The sequence below is a fragment of the Macrobrachium nipponense genome, chromosome 2 (genome assembly GCF_015104395.2).
Source record: "Macrobrachium nipponense isolate FS-2020 chromosome 2, ASM1510439v2, whole genome shotgun sequence".
Classification (NCBI taxonomy): Eukaryota; Metazoa; Arthropoda; class Malacostraca; order Decapoda; family Palaemonidae; genus Macrobrachium; species Macrobrachium nipponense.
The window spans coordinates 55,832,544-55,849,708 of record NC_087201.1 but is presented as its reverse complement, the minus strand read 5'-3'; the positions used below and the strand labels follow the sequence as shown (position 1 = coordinate 55,849,708).

General features: G+C 33.7%; 1 protein-coding gene across 3 annotated transcripts in view; it reads right to left on the bottom strand.

Moving 5' to 3' along the window:
- Nucleotides 1–17,165, bottom strand: part of LOC135220590 (uncharacterized) — a 483,303-nt gene that overhangs the window by 209,494 nt on the left and 256,644 nt on the right. For 2 of the 3 annotated variants that reach the window (XM_064257855.1, XM_064257853.1), the window contains exon 3: nt 8,289–8,360. The exons of the other annotated variant lie outside the window; for it this stretch is intronic. The gene's annotated coding sequence lies outside the window, so the exon portion shown is untranslated. The remainder of the gene's footprint in view (nt 1–8,288; nt 8,361–17,165) is intronic. 3 annotated transcript variants of the gene reach the window in all.

Here is a 17,165-nt window from a genome sequence, read left to right as displayed (position 1 = left end):
CAGTGCTTCACAATACTGAATCTAAGGTTAAATGGAACGGCATATCTTCTGATAGCTTTAGATTTCAGAATGAAGTGAAACAGAGAGGGGTAATGTCCCAACGATTATTGACTTTATATGGAAATATTTTAATAAAGAGTACATATTCGATCCAGACTGCTTCATGCTCTTATGACGTCCTCGCCACCAGTAACAGACACTAGTGTGGGTCGTTTTCATTTTTTAAGAAGCGATTCAGTCACGAATAAAAAAAAATGATTTTTTTTTTTTTACATCACTGACTACTTTATTCTTAAAAAATCAATTATATGTAAAAATCCGCCGTTTATTTCGTTACTGGCCGATACCGTTGGCAGCGTTCTGGTCTCGTAATCTCGGGGCTAGAGTTCACTTCCTCGTCAGGGAGCGAAAAGTGAGGCTGTCCACCAGAGGTTACCACCAGGAGTGACGTTGTGGTCAGGAGTTGGGGTCACCCGACTGACGTCCAGCCAAGAGGCACTTCCTGTGGTCAGGAGTTGGGGTCACCCGACTGACGTCCAGCCAAGAGACACTTCCTGGGGGAGGACCGAAACTGACGACATTGACTTTTAAACACAAATATCAATGTCACCAATTTCTTACATTACAAAACTACTATGAGAAGTTTTAAGCAGTTATTAAAAAATCATATTTGTGAATACAGATGGAGGATAAATTTGAATAAAAAAGGAGAAAACTTTTTATTTTGGACTTACTGTGTAGAGTACGCTTTTATATTATTTGCAATTTCAAAAATATATCCAACTCATGAAATTATATGTAACTGTATATGAATTAACATTTGAATTGTTACAAAAAATGAATGAATTACAAATATATATTATGTACAATGCTTATACCTTTCCTTTAACTGCTGTGGATCTGAACACTAAAACAGAGTATCATAGACAACTCAGAAAACAAGGTAAATCAGGAAACCAAACATACAAAACAATCATTACAGAAGTAAAACTGTTAAACAGGTTGGTGGGCCCCTTAAGTCAATTCTACAATTCGTCGGGACCTCAGCAGAAGAAACTTGGAGTCCTCCGCTGAAGAGCCAACAAGGTGATTTTGTTGAGCATTATGTCTTTGATTTCGTAAAGCATTTAACTGACTAGATTATTTCTAAAATCATGAATACCAGCTGACTTACAAATTTCTTCGCTTATATTATTTTCAACAATGCCCAAGTTTCCAACAAAGATGTTATTTAACATAATGGAGGCGCTTTCACTATATCTTTTGGTGGATTTGTCCATGCATTTATACACAACTTTACCATTTTCAACATTTATTCTATGATCCCTTTCCCAGGCGTGTCAAGCTATAGAGCTATATTCATTCTCCATTTCACGTGCTGATATATGTTCATTTTTTCTTCTACCAAACGAACGACCATTTATACCGATATAGCAAGACTCACAATCCAAGCAACCAATAGCATAAACACCAATATCTTCCACAATTTAACGGGGTGTTCTTTATGATTTATCTCCCAACTGTGTTACGGTACTGGAATACAGAACTGTCCCCGTGTTTTTCTATGTTAAATTTTTGCGAAATATCATTAAGATTCTTGTGGAGGAGATGGAGTGAAAGTGATTTCGGAAAACCCGGTTGTTCAGAGCTTTCCCTTGAGTGATGATACAATATTTGGGATAACGCAATTTGTGAAAACTTGAAACTACAAAGTTTAACGCTATCTAAAATCCAAGGATCACACACATGCCATTCTCGAAAAAATAAATTATGTTACTTCTAACCTTGGCATGATGATAGAGTAAAAATGAATGTAAGAATTAGAATGTGCTTGTTCTGTAAAAAGTAAATTAAAGGGATTTATCAATTTCGTCTCTAGAAAAGGTAATTTATGATCGACCTACATCTTTTTCAACATTGGACTGAATAGAAGGAACTATTGAAAAACGACAGTAATATGTTGAAACATTCTTCATCAGATTTGTACACAACAAAAATATCGTCCACATACTGTATCCATACAAACGGTCAAAGATCATTAACAAACTCAATAATAAATTCTGAAAAACAGAGAAGTAAAGTGATTAATTTTAGCAATATATACCTTTTATCAAGTCAAAATCATCCATTATTGTCGAAAAAATTAAGTCCAAAGCTAAGCATAATATTTAAAAAATTAGATCAGCATCAAGATCTGAAATAATTTTGATGTTTTCGGGGTTAAAAAAACTGATTCCAACATGAGTTTCCCAAAGATATTTAAGCTTCCTGTTTAAGTGAGACTGATGCATCAGCGACTCGCGAAAAGCCACTTCAATAAAAAAAAAATCTTTTTTTTAAAAAGCACTTTGAAAAATTCAATCACAGTCCAGTTCATAGTTGATTTTACCCTATTTTCTCGAAGTAGATTATTCTTATGGCAGAGTTCCAACAATAATTCTAATCTTATGAAAATGGCCCTGTTTAGTCGATCGATGAGGAAGTGTCTCTAGTAGCTGGGAAATAGTTCATCTGAGAAAGGTTCTCTACAAATACTTTTAAATATCTTACGGTATCACTTGTTCTGATATACAATACTTCAGAAAAATAATTTGGCTCTTGATGCGCTGAGCCGTTATGCAACGTCGTTCAAAAGCACGATATTCCCGCAAAACTCCATCTGCTACATTTTGTCGAATGTAGTTTCTAAACAAATTAGAAATCTTCAAGTATATGGGGCGCGTGTGAAGGTCGTGGACTTGTCAATGAAATATAAACGTACTCTGTCGCACTTCTCAGAAATGTGAGGTAAGATATACAATGAAATGCGCGTTACAAAGCTTTGCGTTATTAAAAATATACATGTACGAAGTTTATAACTTTCGTCCAACTACTGTGGATTTGATCACTAAAATGGAGTACATTAGAGAACTCAGGAGACAAAGTAAAGAAGGAAATCATACATAAAAGCATTCATTAGCAAAGTAAAACCGTTAACCAGGTTCAAGAAATCTTTCGTTTATTCAATGTACCTCCCATAACCATTAAACTTTTACTTATCAGTGCAATATCCCCGTCGTTCCTCTTGCTGTCACTATAAAAAAAATCCTGCCCCTCACACGTATCTCTCTCGCAAGGAAATGAAAATTCTTCCCTGGCCCTTTCTATAAAAAAGCCGCTTTCATCGCAATACGTTCTTCAAAAGAACTTTCTTTCTTTATTCATTATCAATTTCAAAAGTCAGACAATCCTCTCAACTAAAAAATCCGCTGAATGGTTATAGTTGGTTGTCTTCGAATGATTTCATAACCTGGATCCCTACGCTTCCCTTCTCTTGCAGAAGGAAAAACTTAAGACTTCAACACCTTCCGCTCATATTTTCTTCCTTATCATTGCACCCTCAGTTTCTTCGTCTCCATTCTTGTCACTTTTCCCCTCCTCTCCATCCCGTCTCCTCACTCTTATATGCTCATTACTCCCCCTGCTGCTTGTCACTTTCCTCTTGTTAAACAAGGTGAACTTTGACCTTTCGGCCGGAAATGATTTATTCTCGCGCCGTTACTGAATATCCTTACTCAATTTTCCTCACCTACGCTTGCAGCTTTTGAGTTTACCTTATAGAAGTGTCACCTTTCTCTTCAACACATTTTGAGTTTAAGACGGGACCAGCTGAAAAAAACCTACATTGTCGAGAGCTACAATTATTTTGTTAAAAATTGTAATAACGTCGTAAGAGGTCCAGGTAAGAGAACTTCCTGTTCCACCAACCTAACACAACAGAGACAGAGAAAGGAGAAAGCGAATTCTAAAGTTGCATTATGAAAAACGACATATGGCTTATTACACCAGCATATCAGGATGTAGCATATATCCTTGTCAAGAATACAGTAACCTAATTTCAAGTACCCTCGATTTTTTCGTAAGCACATTAACGTAACAATATCGTACGTTAATTTTGTGCATTTTCCTACATATGAAAATATTTGTAAAACTCCTTTTCTTTGATTTGACAGATACAATTATAGTAATTATAGTATAATTTCTTGGGGCTATTATTTTGTTACTGTTACTGCTAATTATAATGAATACGTCTCTTTATCACAGACTGTGTATATTCCTTTTGGGAGACTATACACACCGTTCTTTCAACTTCTTAAAATACTGTGGCGTTTTTATTTTTGATAAATCACACAGGATCCTAATTTTCTTCTATTAATGAAAATAAGCGTAAAACAGGTTTTTTCCTTCTATACTTTCTTAGAGTAATATCGTAACACGTATAATTCAAAATTTAGTGTAGTTCTGCCATTATATAATAGTAATAATGAAATCCAAATAAAAACGTTGCAGTTTAATACGTTTACTTGGATTGTAGTGTACGATAGTACGTTATGATACACTCTTAATTCATACGATAATAGTATTATGGTACGCTTTTAGTTCGTAGGATAATAGATTTATGGTACACTCTTAATTCGTACGATAATAGTTTTATGGTGCACTTTTAATTCGTACGATAATAGCGTTATTGTACACTTTCAATTCGGACGATAATAGCGTTATGGTACACTTTTAATTCGTACGATAATAGCGTTATGGTACACTTTTAATTAGTACGATAATAGTTTTATGAGACACTTCTAATTCGTACGATAATAGAGTTAAGGTAATCTTTCAATTTATAATTATTATAAATCCAAAGAATTCTAAAAGATTAAGAACACAGTGCGGTAAAGGGAGTTTATCCATTTTCCGCACCCAGCAAATATCGTGCCGTCATTGACACAGACACCGTACCGTAATTTAGTAAATTTACCGTAATTTAGTAAATTACCTTTTTGCGTACCGTACTGCTAATTACAGAATTGTGGAAAAACAATAACTTGGCCAAAAACTTCAACATTTGGCATTGTTAAGTTCACAAAATAAATAATTTTTGATATATATCTAACCACTACAACCCAAGAATGGTATTTAAGGCAGTTTCACCCAAGTCATTTGTCTTATATTAAAGGTAATCAGCAAAATCTATTAGACACTGAATCTTTTCAGATTCTCTCTCTCTCTCTCTCTCTCTCTCTCTCTCTCTCTCTCTCTCTCTCTCTCTCTCTCTGCATTCAACATAAATTACAGAGATGTCCAAATTTTGGATATATTGTTTAATCCATTTCTGTACTGTGTGATATATTCATCAGTCTTCTGGTAAACGGCAGCTTTAGGGACATCATCCAACACCTGTTCAGTACTGAAGGGCTAGAATCTGAAACAATTTTTTTTTTATTACAGTTTAGTAACAAGTGAATAAAGGCCCTCCACTTTCTTTTCCAGTCTTTTCACAAGTTAGTTCTGTGACTCGCATTTCCTCTTGCAGGCTATATAAGCATCATAATTATATATATTCGTTTTACTCGCATAGGTGAATGTGACATTCACCTATGTGTTACAAAAAAAAAACTGTTATATTTTCTGGGGTGTGATGGTGTTCATGGGAGAGAAAGTTTGGTCCACTGGCGTTCTTACTGCAAATGGGTCTGGTGGCAGAGAGGCCGAAGCTGAGGAGAGGTCAGCTGAGATGGAAACTGGAACAGAAGGTGGGTCAGGTACTGCGGAAGTTGAAGCCATCCAAATCTTTCACTGGCACTCCCATAATTGGTGGCTTCCTTTCCTTCTGTTTCTGAATTACGTGAATGAAATACAATAAGACCTCTGCTTCCAAAGGCACGGTAGTCCCTATACGCTTATTACTTGTGCATGAGTATAATTTAGAGGTTCAGTCTTTAATCTCGGTGAAAGGGCGCCTGGCTTAAGGAGAGTTGTGGGATACGAAAATAACTTTCGACAGGAGTGTAGAATGTTTGATGTTTGTTAATGATATAATACCGTTTGGTGAAAGTGACATGAAATTCAGAAACTAGAAAAAATCTAAAAGTTTTTGAAAGAAGAGAGAATCGAGAGCAATAGTAAGGTTATGAGCATAAATTGAGACAATAAAGATGGAGTGATGAATGTCAACATGGATGCTTGATTTGTTTTGTAGCGGTATTTAGGGGTAATTTTAACAAATGGAAGCTCAGATGAGAGAAAGAATAATTCAATTTACTTTCCTTTCGCTTATGAAGTGTCAATGCTGAATGCAAATGAACGAAAATGGTTCCAGCTGCTGAGATCAACTGATTGTGCAATAGAACATAATCCTGAAAGGTAATCAATATGAAAACGTGTAGAAGAAAGGGTAAAAAAAGGTTATAGTTCTCTATTGTGAATATTATACTTTACAAAATTCGGCATGTGGAAGGAAAATCGGTACGGGGCCACATAAAGTTCTTAGGTACACAAAACACAAGTCCCGAAAACCAATTCAAAATGTAGAAGGACGCAGACACTGCTATTTGCCTTAAAAAATAAATAGAAAAAGATCAATTATTTACAAAAGTGATCTTTCAGTCTATAAAATCGCCATGGGCCTTATGACGGCGTTCACGGCACGTCCCAACAGGACACACTTTCCAAATGGGCTTTTTGTTCTCCATGAAACAAATCTCCTGCAGTGAAGAGAGAACCAGTCAGACGGGAGCTTGTTTCGTGTGGCGTGAATGAAAAACCCACTGGTGTGGAGGGAGCCCAAATTGAGGAAATAGGAAAAAGATGCACTGAAAAGCAATTGGCGAGAGTTTTCCCGATAGTGAATCACTGCATAACAAAAGCCGAACGACCCGCACGAGGAAAATACAAAGAGGAATTTCAGCGAACAGGACTTCGACGCCCATTGAAATCTAATGGAACACAACACGGACAAGAGAAAATCGAGAGCTAACGTCTTTCTTTCGACATGACTCGTCAGTAGAGCATTCAAGCGCTAAGCTTTGTGGAGGAATATTGATTTAAAATTTACTTATCATCGCAAAAGTTGACGTTAAAAGCATACTGCCCTGAATGTTTCATCTTAACTTCTTTATTAACATGGCAAGCATCACCTGTTTCATGTCGCAAGTAAAATTTTCATCCGTAAACACTTCCATTTTACTTCATCAGGTTTAGCGGTGCCTTTCCCGTTCCAAATTTAAATTCTAAACCTGCAAGTTCATAAATCACAATCATTCTACAACATGGCTCTCTTCTTCGAGGAGTCAGCATGTGAAAGCATTACAGACTAGAACAGTGTATAAGTATTACTAAAATATCAGTGAAAGACAGAAAACTATTCAGTACAATTTTAAAAAAGAAAGAAGTAAACCAAAGACATATGGAACTTACAAGTGCATGCATTTCATAATCAAAGGACTAGAATTGGGGAATTATTCCGTATAACAAAATCCAGCATGTTACAGAGTTAAATTACAAAGCAGGGATAACAATTATTATTTAAATCTACTTTTTATATAAATGTTGTAAAAAAAAACTTCCTAAGCTAAAACCTGACTATTGCTTACATCTCCTTTCTGAAATCTTAAATAAAAACAAATATAAGTTTGGATAGAGAAACAAATAAAGACATAACCTAAAGATAATGAGGTAACCTATCAGTAATCAGGAACAGTTTAATAAGAGCCACAAAACCACAATGGAAGGAGGTCCTACTCTTGCACTAGTTTCTGTGTGCTTGTTTTTCTCTCGGTCTCAGAGAATGCGAATCAGGGGCACACATTACACCACATGTAATGCTGCTCCAAAAATTGCCTAAAATAGACCTCTTAATAACTGAATATATTCAAATTATACCAAAAACCATGCTAAAGACATGAAAATTTCAAATTAAAAAAGGACATCGTAACTGTAACTAACCATGAAATGAAATCATTCTTATTTCCATCAAACAACTTTATTTTATTACACTATTTGATTCAAATTACGTAATCACTACCAATTCTATTTTTTTTTCTGTTAACAATAGTCTGCGGACCTCTACTTCTAACAAAACAATACTTATGTCTCGGCTAATATACATCATCAATTTGCTGAATATGTTGCCTTCCACGAAGCATTACTTTCAGTGCGCAGCACTACCTACTGACCAGTTAATAATAATTAAGAATTTTTTTTATATCAATCAAAAAATGCTTCTCATAATGATCACCAAGAAATATTTTAGGAAATATCAGTATCATCAAACGATACCGTAATCAAATCTGTAGGCGAAAAACTGCAATATAATAATAAGATAAACTTCAAAGAGATTTCTCGGCTTTTAATACTCTCTTAAAGTGGTACATGATACATCCCACCCACACACCCTTCCATTGGATATTTTACACTAACGGTCAAAATGAAAAAAGCAGCAGCTGCTTCAAAAATTAAAAACTAATTCTTACCTTCACTGATATCCTCCAGTCCAACGTGGAACTGATCAGAGAAATGGTATTGTCAGGAAAAGTGCACATTACCTGAAAATTAAAAAAGAAAATATTCCTCTAAATACTCATCAATAAACAGTCTACTTATCAACAGAGTATAGACGTTACGCAAGCAGCTTGAGATCTAGTACAGTTATACCTTTAAAACGAACCAGCATGGAATTATGAATGACATGGATGAACATTGATTTCAATGAACGTTTGATCAGGAAAATATATTCTTGCATGTCTACAGTACTTTGTAACAGTACATTATTATAAGCAGAGTAGAAAACGTGTCTGGTTAACTATGATACAGATTATGAAAGTTCTGTTAATTAATAATTCAATGAATCAAAAGTTATAGTAATATTTGTAGCGTAATGGTTGTGTGGTTATGTGTCATTTTGCTATGTTGAACCATTCTGCGGATTTCATGGTAAAAGATTCTTTTCTAAACATGGCAATATATCTTAGCTTAACTCAGACACACTTAAGGCTTGTATATACCATCATAGCCTTGCTTCATCTAATCTCAGACCTGCTATCGTTCTGTAATCCTATCACCAAGCAACACATTTACTCTCCAGCATCTGTGAGAAATCACCGCTGCCTTTCCACCACCTTACTTGTTAACATTCATTACTCAATATTACCGGCTGCCGTTTGCCACCATAACATTACTCATTGTTAAGTTTACTCTCAACTTTCTCCACTCACATAAACTTTCAAACTCTCCCACTAGTTTCTGCAGTTTCACATCACTGTCTCCAACCAGTTCCGAGTCATCTGCAACCATCAATCATTCCACACTTCATTCACACGATATTTCCTTCGACAACTCAGCAAAAACTGGATGCAAACACACCCTCGTCTCTAACTAATTTATTATACAACAAACCTGTCATTGGATCCTAGAAACAAACTTAAGACTTTAAAGAAGGATGGCAAGTTGTCATTCCTGGATATACTGTTAACGAAAGATGCCATTATTAGAATTTTCCTGTGTATAGAAAGCCGACTACTACGAAGTATATATTTGTGACAAAATTGTTTTTTTCCTGAAAAGGACGATGTATATATTCTCAAACTTTTTTAGCCTTAGAAATCAACGTCATCCTGCAGCGTTAGTCTCAGTTATATTTAAAAAAATAATCATGAAAAATCCAGTTACTCGGGCGAATATATTCCCTAACAAAAGCAACGCCGCATATAACCACATCCATCTCAGCAATAACATAATTCTACCGTATTCACATGTTATCATAAATAATTATGAAACAACTCGGCGAACAAACTCTTTATTTTCAACCATCCAATTACTAAAATAAGTATGATATGTCAGTATAATTTGTATTAAAAAAAAAACTCGTAAATTTCTAAAAAAAAAAAAATTGCGTAAATGTCTATGATGGTCAGACAAGCTGCTTCCTGCTCCAACATTTACTGGAACAAAAGTCTTATCAAACGGACGAAAGATAAACGAGTATTCAACATGTACAGGGCTCTGACAATCCATCAACTGAAATTACTCTTTCTGGATAAAAGTTCCTACCCGTAAACAAAGTCACTGAAGCAGCCAATCTTGTTTACATAGAAAATGTGCGTTCTATAAGAGTTTGTCTAGATATGTATAGAATTCAATGGTGGCATCTTTTTCCAGATACTATGTAACTGCAGAAGCGGCAATGCCTTCCTAACTTCTCGTTTCCTCACTTTGAATTCGCTTGTCAGTACAAAGCTTTAAGAACACAATGAAAAACGAAATGAAGAAATCCTGACGTCCGTACCAGGATTCGAACCCACATACGGTATATCAGATATAGGTCGATAGCAGGCTCGATTCCTACTCAAGACGTCAGAATTTCTTTGCTGGAAGCTGAGGCCTTCGTAGTATCAAGTATATCTAAAAAGTGTATAGAAATAGAGATGTGACAGGGGCATTGTGGTTAATACAGTTACAATCAGACATACATAAATCTTGGATTTTTGCACTTATACATACGTGGCTTTTCATTTGAATATGTATGTATGTAACTGTATTAACCACAAATATATATATATATATATATATATATATATATATATAATGTATGTATGTATGGTACATGCCATCCTGTGGTAGGGGTGTAAGAATACAACCACGGTAGGTCTTGCGTGTAGTAAAACGTGACTAACAGAGAGAGGAAACCCAAGAGAAAGAGATATAGAATTTATTTTTGGGACCTTAAAGGAGAAATTGGGGAGCAATTTAGGACACTGAGAGAGAGATGGCTGGAGGGGGGAATGTATAATTTGGACAGGTTAACAGAGTGGAAAATAGCAGGGCAGACACGAGAGAAATATGTGTGGGAGAGTACTTTGAACAACTTTCAAATACTGAAAATGAGAGAGAGGTGATGTGGAAACAGAGAGGGTGGAGGGACCAGTGACAGAGATACAGGATACAGAAGTGAAGAAAGCACCTTGTCTATCAGAGTCCCAAATTGAAATGACTAAATTACTAGGTACAGAGTTGGAGAAATGGGTGCTGGATTTATTAAAAGCTATATGGGAAAAGGAAGTAAGGCCAAGGGACTGGGAGGAGAGTATAGTGGTATATCATATACACACATAAGGGAGATGTCATGGATTGTGGTAACTACAGTGGAACTAAACTAAAAGAGCAAGGATTGAAAGTTTTAGAGAAGATACAGGATGAAAGATTAAGAGATTGTGACGATCGGGAAGCAGCAGTATGGACTCATGAGAGGAAGAGGGACTGTGGATGCCATCTTCACAGTAAGACAGCTACAGCAAAAGAAGCTAGAGGAAACCAGGAGCTCTATTGTGTATTTATAGACCTACAGAAAGCATACAACAGAATCCCAAGAGAAGTAATATGTTTTGGTGTTTGAGGAAGGGGAAAGTCCCAAAAATGTTGGTCAGACTGGTTGAGATGATATATCAAAGAACGAGCACAAAAGTAATAACAGCAGTTGGGGGAACAAAACTCTGAAGTTGGTGTTGGATTACACCAAGGGTCAGCACTGAGCCCATTTTTGTTAGTGCTGGTCATGGATGCATTAAGTGAAGAGATCAGAAATGAAGAACTGTGGGAGCTAGTTGTACGCTGATGATCTGATGATTACTGCCAAAAATGAGGAAGACCTACAGAGGAGGGTTGGAGAGTTGCAGGAGTCTTTAGAGAGGGGTAGCTTAAAGGTGAATGTGAATAAAACAAAGGTTTTGGTAAGCAGTAGGGAAGATAGAAGTAGAATAATAATACAAGAAAGAGGAGGTTTGATTGCAAAACAGGTGAAAATGTTTAAATACTTAGGATCTACTTTAAGCCAAAAGGGAGGATGTGAGACTGAAGTTGACAGTAGGATAAAAGTTGCATGGGGAAAGTGAAGAGAGAAAATGTTCAATCAAGCTAAAAGTCAAGATCTACAGCACCGTGATAAGACAAGTGTTGATGTATGAATTGGAAACATAAGCTCTAAGAGGAAAAGGGGAAGTAAAGCTTGAGAGAACAGAGATGAGAATGCCAAGGTGGATTATGGGAATATTGCTGCTTGAGAGATTGGAAAATGACGAAATAATAAGGGAAAGCTTAGTAAAGATTACTGAGGTGATAAGAGAGGTACAATTGAGATTGTATGGGAATGTGTTGAGGCTGGATGATGGGGAGGTCAGGAAGAGGGCTTGGGAGAAACCATTTACAGGAACAATATCGAGGGGGAGACAGAGAGTTAGATGGCTGGATAAGGTGAAAGAAGATATGGAGAGAAGAGGTTTGGTGGAAGATGGTGTCTTTGATAAAGACAGTGGAGAAGGCACATGAGGCAACCGACCCATTAATGTAGGGATAACGGTGAGAAAGAGTGTATACACAAACACACTCACTCACACACACACACACATATATATATACATATATATATGTATATATATATATAATATACTACTACTACATACATACATACATGCATGTATAAACACACACACACACACACACACACACACACAATATATATATATATATAGATATATATATATATATATATATATATATATATATATATATTGACTACATCGTTATATTGTTTGCCGAATCTTTTAAACTGGACCATTTTTAAGGAAAACCTCTGCCAAAAGAGCCCATGTTTCCGGGGATACCTTGAAGAAATTGGATTATATCTCCCTTATAATTTACTAATCTTCTTTATGCCCTGCAGTCATTAGATTATAATTCTATCTCACCTGAAAAAAAAGTTATCTATAAAATAAATCACACAAAACAGGCGGGGAAATACAGGTACCAGAATTTCTCAACCTTCTCCATCTTTATCCTACAATTAGGTGTAAAAGCAGTGGCAAAACTGGATGCATCAATAGAGTGTTTTAATGGGTACTACCCCATCCAAGGTCGTATATTGATGTCCTAATTAAGAAGACAAACGACACGAACCACTTGGTCGTGTCGTAGGTGGTGAGATCTTCAGAACACCTAAATGAAGATTAATATCTTAGTTCCTCAGGGGAAATATCTGATCTAATTGAACCCTTTGTTCCACAATAAACCGTTCTATTTTCTAGTAATTAGGCTGAGAGAGGGCCTGGAGACTAAAGCCATATATTATCTTCCGTTTTTCTTTACTGATATGGGTATTTCTCTTACATAGGTATATACAAAATCAACTATAACAGATTCATGGCTTTACCAGACAGTATAGAATTAATAAGAAAAACTTCCTGGGCGTGGGTTTTTTCTAGAATATATGTATATATATGTGTATATATATATATATATATATATATATATATATATATATATGTGTGTATATATATATATATATATATATATATATATGTGTGTGTGTATATATATATATATATATATATATATATATATATATATATATATATATATGTCTGTATGAGATTTTTTCCAGCCACTTTAGCCACTTTCCTCTGATTAGCCATTTGTAAAGGCCTTGAGAAACTTTTTTTTTCTCTCTCTTTTTTTGGGGGGCCCACATTTGTATCACAAAAACGGCGGCAGTTTCATTGACCCTTTTTCTTTTGACCCAAAAAGGAGAAGTACGGTCTCTCTCTCTCCCTCTCTCTCTCTCTCTCTCTCTCTCTCTCTATCTCTCTCTCTCTCTCTCTTTTTCAGGCAATGTTATATATATATTATATATAAATATATATATATATATATATATATATATAAAATATATAAATACATATAAATATATAAATTAATATATAAACATAAATATATATATCTAATATATAAATATATATATATACTAAATTATATATCTAGATCTATATACAATAAATGAATATATATTACTATATAACTACATATCTATCTTAGGCTATCTAATATAGAATATTCTAATTATATATATTATATATATAATATATACATTCATGTGTAATATATATATATCATTATCTTATTATATCTATAGTCTATTCATTCTTTATCATTATATATATCGTATTACTATATAATGATATATATATATACATTTACTGTTATTATATTCTTAACTCTTTGTATATACACATATATATAACTATTGTATATATTATATATATCTCTATCTAACTATATCTACATATCTATGTTAAGTATCTAACTATATATATCTATATATATCTCTATATATTCTATATATTATTATCTAAGCTATATAATCTAACCTCTCTCATCTAACTATATCATATAATACTCTCTATAACTCTATCTCATCCATTTATTTAATCTTTATCTATATACAATATAATTATCTATCTCATATTCTATAATTTAACATATAACATTTATGTATATATATATATATAAATAAATTTATTTATATAAACATATATATAAATTATTATATATTATATATATTATATTATATAATATAGAAATATATATGTATAAATATATATATATATATATATCTATATATATATATATATTATTATATATTAAAATATATATATATATAATAAATATATAAATATAAATATTATAAATATATAATTAAATTATATATAAATATATATATACTATATTTAATATTTATATATATACATATATCTATATATAATATATCTTAATATATATTTAATAAATAACCATTTATTTATATATATATATATATAATATAATATATTATATTTGTATTTATATATACATATTTATATATATATATATATCTAATATGGTATCTATTTATATCTATAATATTCTAGAATTATAATATATTTATTTATATATTTATTTATATAATATTATATTTATAATCTATATATATTATATATTGGATTTTATATTATTTAATCTTTAATATATACATATATATCTAATCTATATATAGCTTATAATAATTCCATATATATATCTATATACATATCTAATATATATATAATATATATCTATAATATATATATTCTATATATAATATATATATATTATCTATATTATATATTTATATATATGTAATAAATTTAATTAATATAATATATATATAATATCTATATATATATCTATCTATTCCTCTTAATATCCTATATCTATATAGATATATATATATATATATATATATATATACACATATATATATATATATATAGATATAGCTATCGATATAGATATATATATATATATATAGATACTATATATATATATATACTATATATATATATATATATATATATATATATATCATTGCCTGAAAGAGAGAGAGAGAGAGAGAGAGAGAGAGAGAGAGAGAGAGAGAGAGAGAGAGACCGTACTTCTCCTTTTTGGGTCAAAAGAAAAAGGGTCAATGAAACTGCCGCCGTTTTTGTGATACAAATGTGGGCCCCCCAAAAAAAAGAGAGAAAAAAAAAAGTTTCTCAAGGCCTTTACAAATGGCTAATCAGAGGAAAGCGGCTAAAGTGGCTGGAAAAAATCTCGATTGGAGATAAGCGAATCACTCGGAAATGAGTCTATAAAAAGATTTAACGAAGGGCTGAGCACGACATCAAGGATATTAAAATTCGCCGTCATTTCGTGAGAAATCCTCGATTCTAGGGGGGGAGAGAGAGAGAGAGAGAGAGAGAGAGAGAGAGAGAGAGAGAGAGAGAGAGAGATCAGGTAACGTATAAAAGACATTTTAGTGGACTATTAATAAGCAACTTATTGTTTGTTTGTATGGTGTTTTTATGTTGCACGCGACCAACGGCTTTACGTGACTTCCGAACCACGTCGAGAGTGAACTTCTATCACCAGAAATACATGTCTCTCACACCTCAATGGAATGCCCGAGGATCGAACTCGCGGCCGACGAGGTGGCAGGTCAAGACCATACCGATCACGCTCCTGAGGCGCTAATAGTAATAAGCAACTTATGATTACAATGGTCCATGCATTAGCGACACAAATTTGTGGCGGTATCTAAAATAATAAATAACTATTAGCTGAAAAATCATCCATTATGGACCAAACTCACTAATAAAAAATAAAATGACTTCGACAAGGATAGGGAGTCAATTTCTGCCAACATCATGATTTGTGAAGACCATGAAATAAGGAAGTAAATTAAAGGCAGAAAAAAACAATCATTTTTCACGCTTCGTAGACGCATCGTTGTCATAAATAAGGGGCAAATGTTGCGCGCGTCAAATCTTATGATGTCGGTGATACAGTACAGTTTGTTATCAAAATCGTAATGGTTTTGATAAGACTTAGATAGGATATCCTGTAACACAAACATCCTCTTGCTTCAAGCATTTGTTATTTATGCTGTTTCATTAACACTACTAAACTCAAACAAAATACTATAAAGAGCACATGAGGAGAATCATCCCGTTATGGAATTCTCTAGCCTTTCTTCTCTCTATTGATTTTCGGCAGAAATATAAAATCCTTGAAACATCATTAACAAATGGGCTCATCTCTTCAAATCCACGTTACCAATACATCTATGAAAGTAATGGCGTTGTCTCTCAAGTCTGTGTGTTTGTTTGTTGCTGTTCCAAGAACGGGCATACACGATTATATGGAAATATGAAGTGGATGCCAACAAATGACTCCTGTGTGATTAACTTTTAAGGGAATCGTTCGGAGTTGACGACGAGTTACATGGAATCCATATCAGCCATTATTTAAAATAAAAAATTTTCTGAGATTTAAACGTATCATGAACCCTTGAGACAACCAGACTTTTCTTTGAAATTGGGTCTGAAGCAGTGCATTGGGAAGCTAATCTCGAGTATGAAAGCCAAATTGTAATATATTGCAATTTGACTGCCGTGTTTCATATGTTTGCTATTCTTTTCAGGCGAACCAGTATTATTATTGCCCTTGCAACACAGTTTCATGCCTTTATATTAGGTCATCATTTTATTCTCTGCTGAATAGCATCGGGGGACATGACGCTCTCTGACATGGGTTCGTTGGTCGTCTACAAAAAGATTTGCTTCCCTTTACCCTGAGAAGAACGTCATCCATGAGCAGTATCTGATTTCCAATGAAAAGCGTTTTATCAGGAATTACATGCAGAATTCCCGTTTTACGTAGTAGATACGAGCATTAGGAAAGAATATATATTCACCTTACTGTAAATGCACATGAGGACCTTCTAGTAACAGTAAATCTCCACTTTTCACTGACAGTCACTAAATTTAATCGGACTTTAATATACTTGTGCTCAAGAAATTCACTAACAGACATGATTTAATTTCAGAATATAATTAATACTTAACATATCCATTGAATACTGTTAAAATATGTGAGAGAGAGAGAGAGAGAGAGAGAGAGAGAGAGAGAGAGAGAGAGAGAGAGAGAGAGAGAGAGAGAGACTCAAAATCATTTTTCCTTCAGGA